The sequence below is a fragment of the Pelophylax lessonae genome (assembly GCF_965119305.1).
Source record: "Pelophylax lessonae genome assembly, chromosome: 6".
NCBI classification, from domain to species: Eukaryota; Metazoa; Chordata; class Amphibia; order Anura; family Ranidae; genus Pelophylax; species Pelophylax lessonae.
The window spans coordinates 52,096,778-52,109,058 of record NC_138773.1 but is presented as its reverse complement, the minus strand read 5'-3'; positions in this window follow the sequence as shown (position 1 = coordinate 52,109,058).

Genomic DNA, 12,281 nt, shown 5'->3' with positions numbered 1-12,281 from the left:
CAGAAGACAAAACACCTGAAGAACAATGACTCAGAAGAGAAAAACGAAGAACATTGACTTAGAAGAGAAAACAACTGAAGAACATTCATTTACAATAGAAAGTATGTTAAGTACATTCACTCCCAAGAGAAACACCAAAAAGTACATTCATTCAGAAGGGAAAACAGCTGAAAAACATTCACTTAGAAGAGAAATGCAAAGAACTTTCACTCAGAAAAGAAAACCCCCAAAGAACATTCTCCCAGAAGAGAAAGTACCGGAAGAACATTCACTCAAAAAAGAAAACACCTGAAGAATATTCCCTCAGAAGAGAAATACGAAGAACATTCACTCAGAAGAGAAAACACCTAAGAACATTCACACAGAGGAGAAAGTACCCTAAGAACCTTTATTCAGAATAGAAAGTTAGCTAAGAACATTCACTCAGAAAACACCCGTCGAACATACACTAAGAAGAGAAAACACCCGAAGAACTTTCATTCGGAAAAGAAATACTATGAACATTCACTCAGAAGAGAACACCCAAAAAACATTTGTTTAGAAGAGAAAACACTTAAAGAACATTCACTCAGAATGGAAACATGTAGAGAATTGTATCTTTCACAGTGAATCCACCACCATCGTTGGAAACCATTCTTCATTCACACATTCTATGAAGTTCTAGAAATAGAACACACTCAGAATGGAAAGTACACTCAGCACATTCACTCAGAATGGAAAGTACACCAAGAACATTCACTCAGAATGGAAAGTACACCAAGAACATTCACTCACAATGGTAAGTACACTAAGAACATTCACTCACAATGGAAAGTACACTAAGAACATTCACTCCGAATGGAAAGTACACCAAGAACATTCACTCAGAATGGAAAGTACACTAAGAACATTCACTCAGAATGGAAAGTACACCAAGAACATTCACTCAGAATGGAAAGTACACTAAGAACATTCACTCAGAATGGAAAGTACACCAAGAACATTCACTCAGAATTGAAATTACACTAAGAACATTCACTCAGAATGGAAAGTACACCAAGAACATTCACTCAGAATGTAAAGTACACCAAGAACATTCACTCAGAATGGAAAGTAGACTAAGAACATTCAGTCAGAATGGAAAGTACACCAAGAACATTCACTCAGAATGGAAAGTACACTCAGCACATTCACTCAGAATGGAAAGTACACCAAGAACATTCACTCAGAATGGAAAGTACACCAAGAACATTCACTCACAATGGTAAGTACACTAAGAACATTCACTCAGAATGGAAAGTACACTAAGAACATTCACTCCGAATGGAAAGTACACCAAGGACATTCACTCAGAATGGAAAGTACACCAAGAACATTCACTCAGAATGGAAAGTACACTAAGAACATTCACTCAGAATGGAAAGTACACCAATAACATTCACTCAGAATGGAAAGTACACCAAGAACATTCACTCAGAATGGAAAGTACACCAAGAACATTCACTCAGAATGGAAAGTACACTCAGAACATTCACTCAGAATGGAAAGTACACCAAGAACATTCACTCAGAATGGAAAGTACACCAAGAACATTCACTCAGAATGGAAAGTACACTAAGAACATTCAGTCAGAATGGAAAGTGCACTAAGAACATTCAGTCAGAATGGAAAGTACACCAAGAACATTCACTCAAAATGGAAAGTACACCAAGAACATTCACTCAGAATGGAAAGTACACTAAGAACATTCACTCAGAATTGAAATTACACTAAGAACATTCACTCAGAATGGAAAGTACACCAAGAACATTCACTCAGGATGGAAAGTACACCAAGAACATTCACTCAGAATGGAAAGTACACTAAGTACATTCACTCAGAATGGAAAGTACACTAAGAACATTCAGTCAGAATGGAAAGTACACTAAGAACATTCACTCAGAATGGAAAGTACACCAAGAACATTCACTCAGAATGGAAAGTACACCAAGAACATTCACTCAGGATGGAAAGTACACCAAGAACATTCACTCAGAATGGAAATTACACTAAGAAAATTCACTCAGAATGGAAATTACACTAAGAACATTCACTTAGAATGGAAAGTACACCAAGAACATTCACTCAGAATGTAAAGTACACTAAAAACATTCACTCAGAATGGAAATTACACTAAGAACATTCACTCAGAATGGAAATTACACTAAGAACATTCACTCAGAAGAGAAACACCAAAAACTTTCAAAGAGAAAACGTTCTAAGAATATTCACATTTCCCCAGAAGAGAAACCAGAACATTTAATTAGAAGGGGAAATAACTTAAAGAGTTTGTTACTGTAAAAAATAGATCCCGTTCCCTTAAAGCATGTTATACAGCACAGTACTTGTGCTGGGTCATCTGGCCCCCTGTATTACCTATAAAACCTGGTTGATCCTGCCTGGTTTTGCCCCCCCCCCCCCCTGTAAACTGAACACCGTGTATCATGGCTGCTGAGCCCTGATGCCATGGTCATTTTATATGCCTCCGTCATCCGCAGCTCTCCTCTCTGCTCTCCCCCCCCCCCTCCCCTCCCTGCCTATCTGCTTGTGACAGTGCCCGCCCCCTCCCCTCCTGTTGCTTTGAAAACTATAATATATTTATGCCATCCCCTCTGTCATATAACAATATGTGTCCCAGTGTCTGATCTATTTAAAAAAATGCCAACTTTACCTTTTATCAGATCGCCTCCTGGCGCTCACGTGACTCCTTGGCTCTCTCTCTTTCCTGGCTGACATCAGCGGGAGTGCTCGGGCTCTATAGCTGTTGGATGTGGATGGCAGGAATAGGTTATAGGGGCTAAACAACCACTTTAATATATATATATATATATTAATCATAGATAGGTAAAGAGAGAAAAATGGACAGGGAGGGAAAAAGAGAAAACAGAATGATATATGGAGAGAGAGGAAAGGATGAGATAATGAAAGAAAGAAAGAGAAAGAAAGAGGAACAGAGTGAGCGAATGAGGGAGGAATGAGAGAAAGAAAGAAAGAAAGTGAACGAATGAGGGAGGGAAGACAGAAATGAATGAGGGAGGGAAGGCAGAAAGAGGAACAAAGTGAACGAATGAGGGAGGGAAGACGGAAAGAGATAGACAGAAAACAGAAGAGAGTGCAGAGAGGAGCAGTTAGATGAACTGGAAGATCTATATACAGTATCTGAAGCATCAGCTTTTATCAAGAGAACACAAACTTGTATAGAAGGCTGTACACGGTGTTAGAAGGCTGTATACGGTGGTAGAAGGCTGTATACGGTGTTAGAAGGCTGTATATGGTGTTAGAAGGCTGTATACGGTAGTAGAAGGCTGTATACGGTGGTAGAAGGCTGTATACGGTGGTAGAATGCTGTATACGGTGTTAGAAGGCTGTATACGGTGTTAGAAGGCTGTATACAGTGTTAGAAGGCTGTATACAGTGTTAGAAGGCTGTTTACTGTGTTAGAAGGCTGTATACGGTGGTAGAAGGCTGTATACAGTGTTAGAAGGCTGTATACAGTGTTAGAAGGCTGTTTACGGTGTTAGAAGGCTGTATATGGTGTTAGAAGGCTGTATACGGTAGTAGAAGGCTGTATACGGTGGTAGAAGGCTGTATACGGTGGTAGAAGGCTGTATACGGTGGTAGAATGCTGTATACGGTGTTAGAAGGCTTTATATGGTGGTAGAAGGCTGTATACGGTGGTAGAATGCTGTGTATGGTGTTAGAAGGCTGTATAAAGTGGTAGAAGGCTGTATACGGTGTTAGAAGGCTGTATACGGTGTTAGAAGGCTGTATACGGTGGTAGAAGGCTGTATACGGTGGTAGAAGGCTGTATACGGTAGTAGAAGGCTGTATACGGTAGTAGAAGGCTGTATACGGTGGTAGAAGGCTGTATACGGTAGTAGAAGGCTGTATACGGTAGTAGAAGGCTGTATAGGGTAGTAGAAGGCTGTATACGGTGGTAGAAGGCTGTATACAGTGTTAGAAGGCTGTATACGGTGTTAGAAGGCTGTATATGGTGTTAGAAGGCTGTATACGGTAGTAGAAGGCTGTATACGGTGGTAGAAGGCTGTATACGGTGGTAGAAGGCTGTATATGGTGTTAGAAGGCTGTATATGGTAGAAGGCTGTATACGGTAGTAGAAGGCTGTATACAGGGGTAGAAGGCTGTATACGGTGGTAGAAGGCTGTATACGGTGGTAGAATGCTGTATATGGTGTTAGAAGACTGTATACGGTAGTAGAAGGCTGTATACGGTAGTAGAAGGCTGTATACGGTGGTAGAAAGCTGGGGAGGGGGGCCCTGCCAGGTAGGCTGTACGGGGCCCCGTGATTTCTAACAGCAGCCCTGATAGGGGTGGTTCTTGGAAGTATGACAACGTTTGGACCCCCTGGATCTCTGGTTAATGCAGTAGTTCATACTTTTATGTAATAGTTGAGATGGAGTGCACTGGACAGGGTGAAGGGTTGGGTACAGGGCCAGACTGGGAATTAAATTCAGCCTTGGAAATAATTTCATACCAGCCCCATAGCATTATTATACCGACCCAACAGCATAACGCCATTATTTTCCTGTTCATAAAAGGGAAAACCATTTGAAGAGTGTATTATATATAGATAAGACAGATATGGAAGCATATAGGGATATATATATCTTATACAGGGCCGGACTGGCCTACCAGGATACCAGGAAATTTCCCGGTAGGCCGGGAAGTCCCCCTCCCTGCCCTGGGGCTGCTTGGAGGGAAGCGGCACCCAAAAAAAATGGCTGTGGCCGGCCCAACATGTCAACTGCGCATGCGCCGCCGCCGCTCAGAAAAGCCGGTACATGCTCGGCCATTCTCGGGCAGACGACAGATGCATAGTGGCGTGATGGCGCCAGGCAGGCTCCATTTTTAAATGTAAGGTGGCTCACTGATCGGTAAGTAAAACCCCTTTGCAGCTCCTGCATCTCCTGTACCATGTCTGCAGCCTCAGCATCTCCTGTACCATGTCCACAGCCTATGCCTCTCCTATATCATGTCCGCAGCCTCTGTCTCTTCTGTACCATGCCCACAGCCTCTGCATCTCCTGGACCATCGCAGCAGCCTTTGCATCTCCTGTACCATGCCCACTGCCTCTTCCTCTCCTGTACCATGCCCACAGCCTCTGCATCTCCTGTACCATACCCGCAGCCTCTGCATCTCCTGTGCCATGCCCGCAGCCCCTGCATCTCCTGTGCCATGCCTGGAGCCCCTGCATCTCCTGTACCATGCCCACAGCCTCTGCATCTCCTATACCATGCCTGCAGCCTCTGCCTCTCCTGTACCATGCTAGCAGCCTCTGACATCTCCTGTACCATGCCCGCAGCCCCTGCATCTCCTGTACTATGGCCGCAGCCTCTGCATCTCCTGTACCATGCCCGCAGCCCCTGCATCTCCTGTACCATGTCTGCAGCCTCTGCATCTCCTGTACCATGCCAGCAGCCTCTGCATCTCCTCCTGTACCATGTTTGCAGCCTCTGAATCTCCTGTACCATGTCCGCAGCTTCTGACATCTCCTCCTGTTACATGCCCGCAGCCTCTGCATCTCCTGTACCATGTCCACATCTCCTGCATGTCCTGTACCATGTCCGCAGCCCCTGCATCTCCTGTACCCTGTCTGCAGCCTCTGCATCTCCTGTACCATGCCAGCAGCCTCTGCATCTCCTCCTGTACAATGCCAGCAGCCTCTGCATCTCCTGTACCATGTCTGCAGCTTCTGACATCTCCTCCTGTATCATGCCCGCAGCCTCTGCATCTTCTGTACCATGTCTACAGCTCCTGCATGTCCTGTACCATGTCTGCAGCCCCTGCATCTCCTGTACCATGTCTGCAGCCGCTGCATCTCCTGTACCATGCCAGCAGCCTCTGCATCTCTTCCTGTACCATGCCAGCAGCCTCTGCATCTCCTGTACCATGTCCGCAGCTTCTGATATCTCCTCCTGTATCATGCCCGCAGCCTCTGCATCTCCTGTACCATGCCCACATCTCCTGCATGTCCTGTACCATGTCCGCAGCCCCTGCATCTCCTGTACCATGTCCACAGCCTCTGCATCTCCTGTACTATGCCTGCAGCCTCTGCATCTCCTCCTGTGCCATGCCCACAGTCTCTGCATCTCCTGTACCATGTCCACATCTCCTGTACCATGTCCCTAGCCTCTGCATCTCCTGTACCATGTCCACAGCCTCTGCATCTCCTGTACTATGCCCACAGCCCCTGCATCTCCTGTACCATGTCCCCAGCCCCTGCATCTCCTGTACCATGTCCACAGCCTCTGCATCTCCTGTACCATGCCCGCAGCCTCTGCCTTTCCTGTACCATGTTCGCAGCCTCTAGATCTTCTGTACCATGTCCGCAGCCTCTGCATCTCCTGCACCATGTCTGCAGCCTCTGCATCTCCTGCACCATGTCTGCAGCCTCTGCATCTCCTGCACCATGCCCTATATGCTTTCATATATGTCTTATTTATATATAATACACTCTTCAAATGTGCTATGAAATGTATGGTTTTCCCTTTTATGAACAAATAAATAATGGCGCTACGCTGTTGGGCTGGTATAATAATGCTATGGGGCTGGTATGAAATTATTTCCAGAGCTGAATTGTATTCCCAGTCCGGCCCTGCTCATCAGAGAAGCACTGGAGCTCTGTCAGAGTGACCATCAGGTTCTTTGTCACCTCCTTCACTAAGGGCCTTCTCCCCCGATCGCTCAGTTTGGCCGGGTGGGACACTCTAGGAAGAGTTCTGGTGGTTTCATACTTCTTCCATTTATGGATGATGGAGGCCACTGTGCTCATTGGGACCTTCAATGCTGCAGACATTTTTCTGTACCCTTCCCCAGATCTGTGCCTCCCTACAATCCTGTCTCGGAGGTCTACAGACAATTACTTGAACTTCATTGCTTAGTTTGTGCTCTGACATGCACTGTTAACTGTGGGACCTTATATAGACAGGTGTGCGCCTTTCCAAATCATGTCCAATCAACTGAATTTACCACAGGTGGACTCCAATCAAGTTGTAGAAACATCTCAAGGATGGATCCGTGGAAACAGGATGCACCTGAGCTCAATTTTGAGTGTCATGGCATAGGCTGTGAATCCTTATGTACATGGGATTTTTTCATTTTTAATTTTTTAAAAAAATTTGCAAAGATTTCACATTGTCATTATGGGGTATTGTTTGTAGTATTTTGAGGAAAATAATTAATTTAATCCATTTTGGAATAGGGCTGTAACATAAGAAAATGTGGAAAAACTGAAGCGCTGTGACTGCTTTCCGGATGCACTGTATATACTATTGTATCACACTATATTGTATTATATGTTATATTTTGTATCACATTGCATCTGTTGTATTGCATTGTATCATTTGTAACACTTCTATCACATGGTATTGTACCACTTGTATCCACAAGGTGGCGACATCTCATATAAAATCTTCCTTGACCCAAGCATTCTAATTTGTAACTATAGAGAACAGTTACAAAGAAAAGCATCACTGCTTTGAAAATGCAATGAAGAGAGCGCTTCCTTCGCTTAAGTGCCATTTATCAGTGGCTGGACGATACAGGGACTTTAATGGATCTGGCATCCTAATTAGTGTATATCTATACATAACCTTTTTTTTTTTTTTTTTTTTTTCATTTTTAGATTTGGATAGAATAGGAAAGAGTTAAATCCCCTGTTAAAGCATTTGTTACCCCAACAATTCATATTCCTGATATGTGGCTTTCTGTACCATGTACTTGTATGAGAAAGTCTCCTGTTCTCTTTGTATTGCTTTCTTTGTGTTAAATCCCTGGTGTTCTGCTTTCCTATTAAAAACTGACCACACTAAGCAGGAGAGCACACCATGGTCAGCTATGCTGGGAACTCAGCCTGCTCTCCTCTAACGATCAGACTTGTCCTGACACGCCCCTGCTGCACAGCCATTCACTGGGAAGCTCAGTGTGCTTCTGTTTCTCCTTCCCTTGCTCTTATGCAGCTGAGAACAGAGGGAATGTGATCACTTATTTTAAAAAAAGAGAGAAAAGGTATTTATAATTTTTTTTTTTATTTTAGATCTATACAAAAATGTTTTGCCTTTTATTTTTAATTTAAAGTGAATGGGTTGTTTTACAAGGTGATCGTTTACAGTCACTGTAAGTTTTTATTGTTCTCTATGCCCCCATTAGGGCAAGTCACTAGTCTGCTTGTACTAATAACCATTGTCACAGAGCCAAAAAGTCAGGAAAATCCAACATTTTAGAGCTGTCCTTAGAGCTGAAGAATATTCCAATGGGACAGCTGTCTAAAGCTGGTCATACATTGTATAAGTATAAATTCTGTACAATCTCCTTTAAATTTACCAAAGCTGTATAATATGAGGACAAGCCGTATTAATACTCCCAATTTGTATCCATTGAAGCAAGACCACATAGTTGATGGTAGATCTAAATGAGATTGTACAATCAGATTGTACAGTTTTTGGCCACCCTACTGTGGGCATTCCTTTCACTTTGGGAGATTTCCTCTAAGTTCCTGCTGTGTCTTCTAAATAGGAAGTGAAAAGAAAAATGATATCCTAAGGCCTCTTGCACACTGCAGCTTAACCACTTGCCGTCCGCCGCAAGTACATTTACTGCGGCAGTCAGCCCCTACTGGGCAAAGTAACGTAGTACTACATCCCTAGCCCAGGAGGCTGTAGGGGGCAATCGCGCGCCGCCAGAGGCGCGCTCCCGCCCCCGCTCGTTCACTGAGGTCCCCGCGCGAGTGACTGGTGGCTCCGATGTCCGCCGGTCACTCGCGATCTCCCGCTGGAGAGGGAGAAAGGCAGGCGGCTGATGTAAACAAAGCCGCCTGTCATTCTCCCTGGTGTAACTGCAGAGATCATACGGTCCTGCTATGTAGGATCATATGTCTCTGTGGTTACATCAAAAGCCACGCCCCTCTACAGTTAGAATCACGCCCCTAGGGACACACTTAACCCCTTGATCTCTTATAAAGTTAACCCCTTTCCCTGCCAGTGTCATTATTACAGTAACAGTGCGTATGTATAGCACTGATTACTGTAGTAATGTCACTGGTAACCCCAAAAGTGTCAAAAACGTTAGTCAGGGGTTCCATCTGTCCGCCGCAATATCGCAGTCCCGCAAAAAAAATCGCAGATCGCCGCCATTACTAGTTAAAAAAAAACAATAAAAATGACATAAATCTTTCCCATAGTTAGTAAACGCAATAACTTTTGCGCAAACCAATCAAAATACACCCATTGTGATTTTTTTTTTTTTACCAAAAATATGTAGCAGAAAACAAATTGGCCTAAAATGTTAAAAAATTTAGATTTTTACATTTTTTTTGGGGAATTTTATTCAAAAAAATTTGAAAAATATTGGTATTTTTTCAAAATTGATGCTCTTTTTTTTGTTTATAGCGCAAAAAGTAGAAATCGCACAGGTGATCAAATACCACCAAAAGAAAGCTCTGTTTGTGGGAAAAAAAGGACGTGAATTTAATTTGGGTACAGTGTCGCACGACCGCGCAATTGTCCATTAAATCACGCAGTGCCGAATCGCAAAATAGGCCCTGGTCTTTGAGCAGCCAAATCCTCCGGGGCTTAAGTGGTTAAAAAAGCTCAGTACAGCTTTTTTTTTTTTGGAGCTAAAATACAGCCCATTCGCATTCATTGTAATGTGCCTATACAAACAAATGAGCGCTGTACATTCTTCAGTAAGAATAAAATAGAAAAATCTGCATTTTTGGACAGCAATTTATGCCTAATGCATGCAAATATGTGTGATTGCGAACAAATGGACGCACACGAACATACGCTAATTTGCATATTTTACAAAAACGCAAGAATACATTTGTGTGTAAAGATGCAAATTTGCACGAAAAGACGCAAATTTGCACGAACGTATATGCGTGAAAAAAAATGCCCGCGAATATGCGAAAATGCACGCATTTCAATAAGACAAATGCACCTGAAATCTACGGCTGAAAAAGGAGATGCTCAAACAGGAGTATCGTGTGTAAGAGCCCTAATGGTACACAGATGTCACAAAAAATAACCTGGCTGGGATTTTAATTTTTCCATACTCTAAAAAAATGTTTTGGTTTATATTTATACTTTAACAAATTTTGTCCTGGATGCAGATCCTGTACATCCAGGTCCATACACCTGTACCTGCATGCCTATCAAACTTGGCCATAAAGACATGGATGAGCGAGTTTGGGGAAAAGGACCTTGACTGGTTTGCACAGAATCCTGACCTCAACCCGATAGAACACCTTTGGGATGAATTTGAGTGGAGACTGCGAGCCAGACCTTCTCATCCAACATCGGGGCCTGACCTCACAAATGCGCTTCTGGAAGAATGGCCAAACATTCCCATAGACACACTCCTAAACCTTGTGAACAGCTTTTCCAGAAGAGTTGAAGCTGTTAAAGCTGCAAAGGGTGGTCCAACTCAATATTGAACCCTACTGACTAAGACTGGGATGCCATTAACCACTTCTGGCTTTTCCTGCTTAATGACCAGGCCCTATTTTGCGATTCGGCACTGCGTTATTTTAACGGACAATTGTGAGGTCGTGCGACGCTGTACTTAAATGAAATTGACGTCCTTTTTTTCCCCACAAACAGAGCTTTCTTTTGGTGGTATTTGATCACCTGTGCGATTTTTATTTTTTGCGCTATAAACAAAAAAAGACCGGCAATTTTGAAAAAAAAAACAATATTTTTCACATTTTGACATATAACAATACCAAAATTTTTTTAAAATCAAAATCTTTTAACATTTTAGGCCAATTTGTATTCTGCTACATATTTTTGGTAAAAAAAATCGCAATAAGCGTATTTTGATTGGTTTGCGCAAAAGTTATCGCGTCTTCAAACTACGGGAAAGATTTATGTCATTTTTATTTATTTATTTACTAGTAATGGCGGCAATCTGCGATTTTTAGCGGGACTGCGACATTGCGGCGGATGGATTGGACATCTAACTGACATTTTTGGGGGGACCAGTGACATTACTACAGTAATCGGTGCTAAAAATATGCACTGGTACTGAATTAATGACACTGGCAGGGAAGGGGTTAACACCAGGGGCGCTCAAATGTGTCCCTAAGGGGTCTTTTCTAACTGTGTGGGGGATGGGCTTATGGAATGAACACAGGGACCTGTGTTCCTAAATAATTGCTATTGCTGACAGAACAGCGGTCTGCCGTGTTTACAATGGCAGACCGCCATTCTGTCTCCACGGGGAGCGATCACGGGTGCACAATTGTCAACGTTTTTTTGTATAGATTTTTCAAAATGTCGAAAATCAAAAGCAACAAGCGTATTTTGATTGGTTTGCGCAAAAGTTATTGCGTCTAAAAACTACGGGAAAGATTTATGTCATTTTTATTGTTTTTTTTTTTTACTAGTAATGGCGGCGATCTGCGATTTTTTGCGGGACTACGACATTGCGGCGGACAGATCGGACCCCTAACTGACATTTCTGACACTTTTGTGGGGACCAGTGACATTACTACAGTAATAAGTGCTAAAATTATGCACTGTTACTATAATAATGATACTGGCAGGGAAGGGGTTAACACTGTGGGTGATCAAGGGGTTAAATGTAAGCCTAGGGGAGTGATTCTAACTGTGGGGGGGCGTGGCTTGTGAAATGACCATAGAGACATGTGATCCTATATAGAAGGATCACATGAGCTCTGTGATCATTGCAGGGAGAAGGACGGATGGCTGTGTGTACATCAGTTGACCGTTCTTTTCTCTCAGCGGGGGGAGATCGCCGGTGTCAGGTGGCAATCGGAGCCGGCTGACACATGCACAGGCTTCCCCGCTGACGGCGGCGCGCGCTCACCCCCTAGACTCCTGAGAGCAAACGACGTAGAGCTACGTCGGTTCGCCCAGGAGCAGTAAATCTGCGGCGGGCGTTCGTAAAGGGGTTAATGTTCATGTCTGTGTAAAGGCAGGCGTCCCAATACTTTTGATTTTTAACATAGTGTATATATATCATGCTTGCCAACTGTCCCGTTTTTGCCAGGACAGTCCCTGCAAATAGGAGCCTGTCCCGGGTAATTTACATTGTCCCGACAGTGTACTTATTTACACTTTGCACTTTTATATTTACATTTTTTGTAAGGTCACACCTGAGCACATTGGACACTTTAGAATTGCAGGGAATTGTGATGAGAATTTTTACACTTTAGGCAGAAGTAGTGCAGCTGAATGGGAGAATTATTCCAACTCTGCTACTTTGGCCTTAAAGCGGAGTTC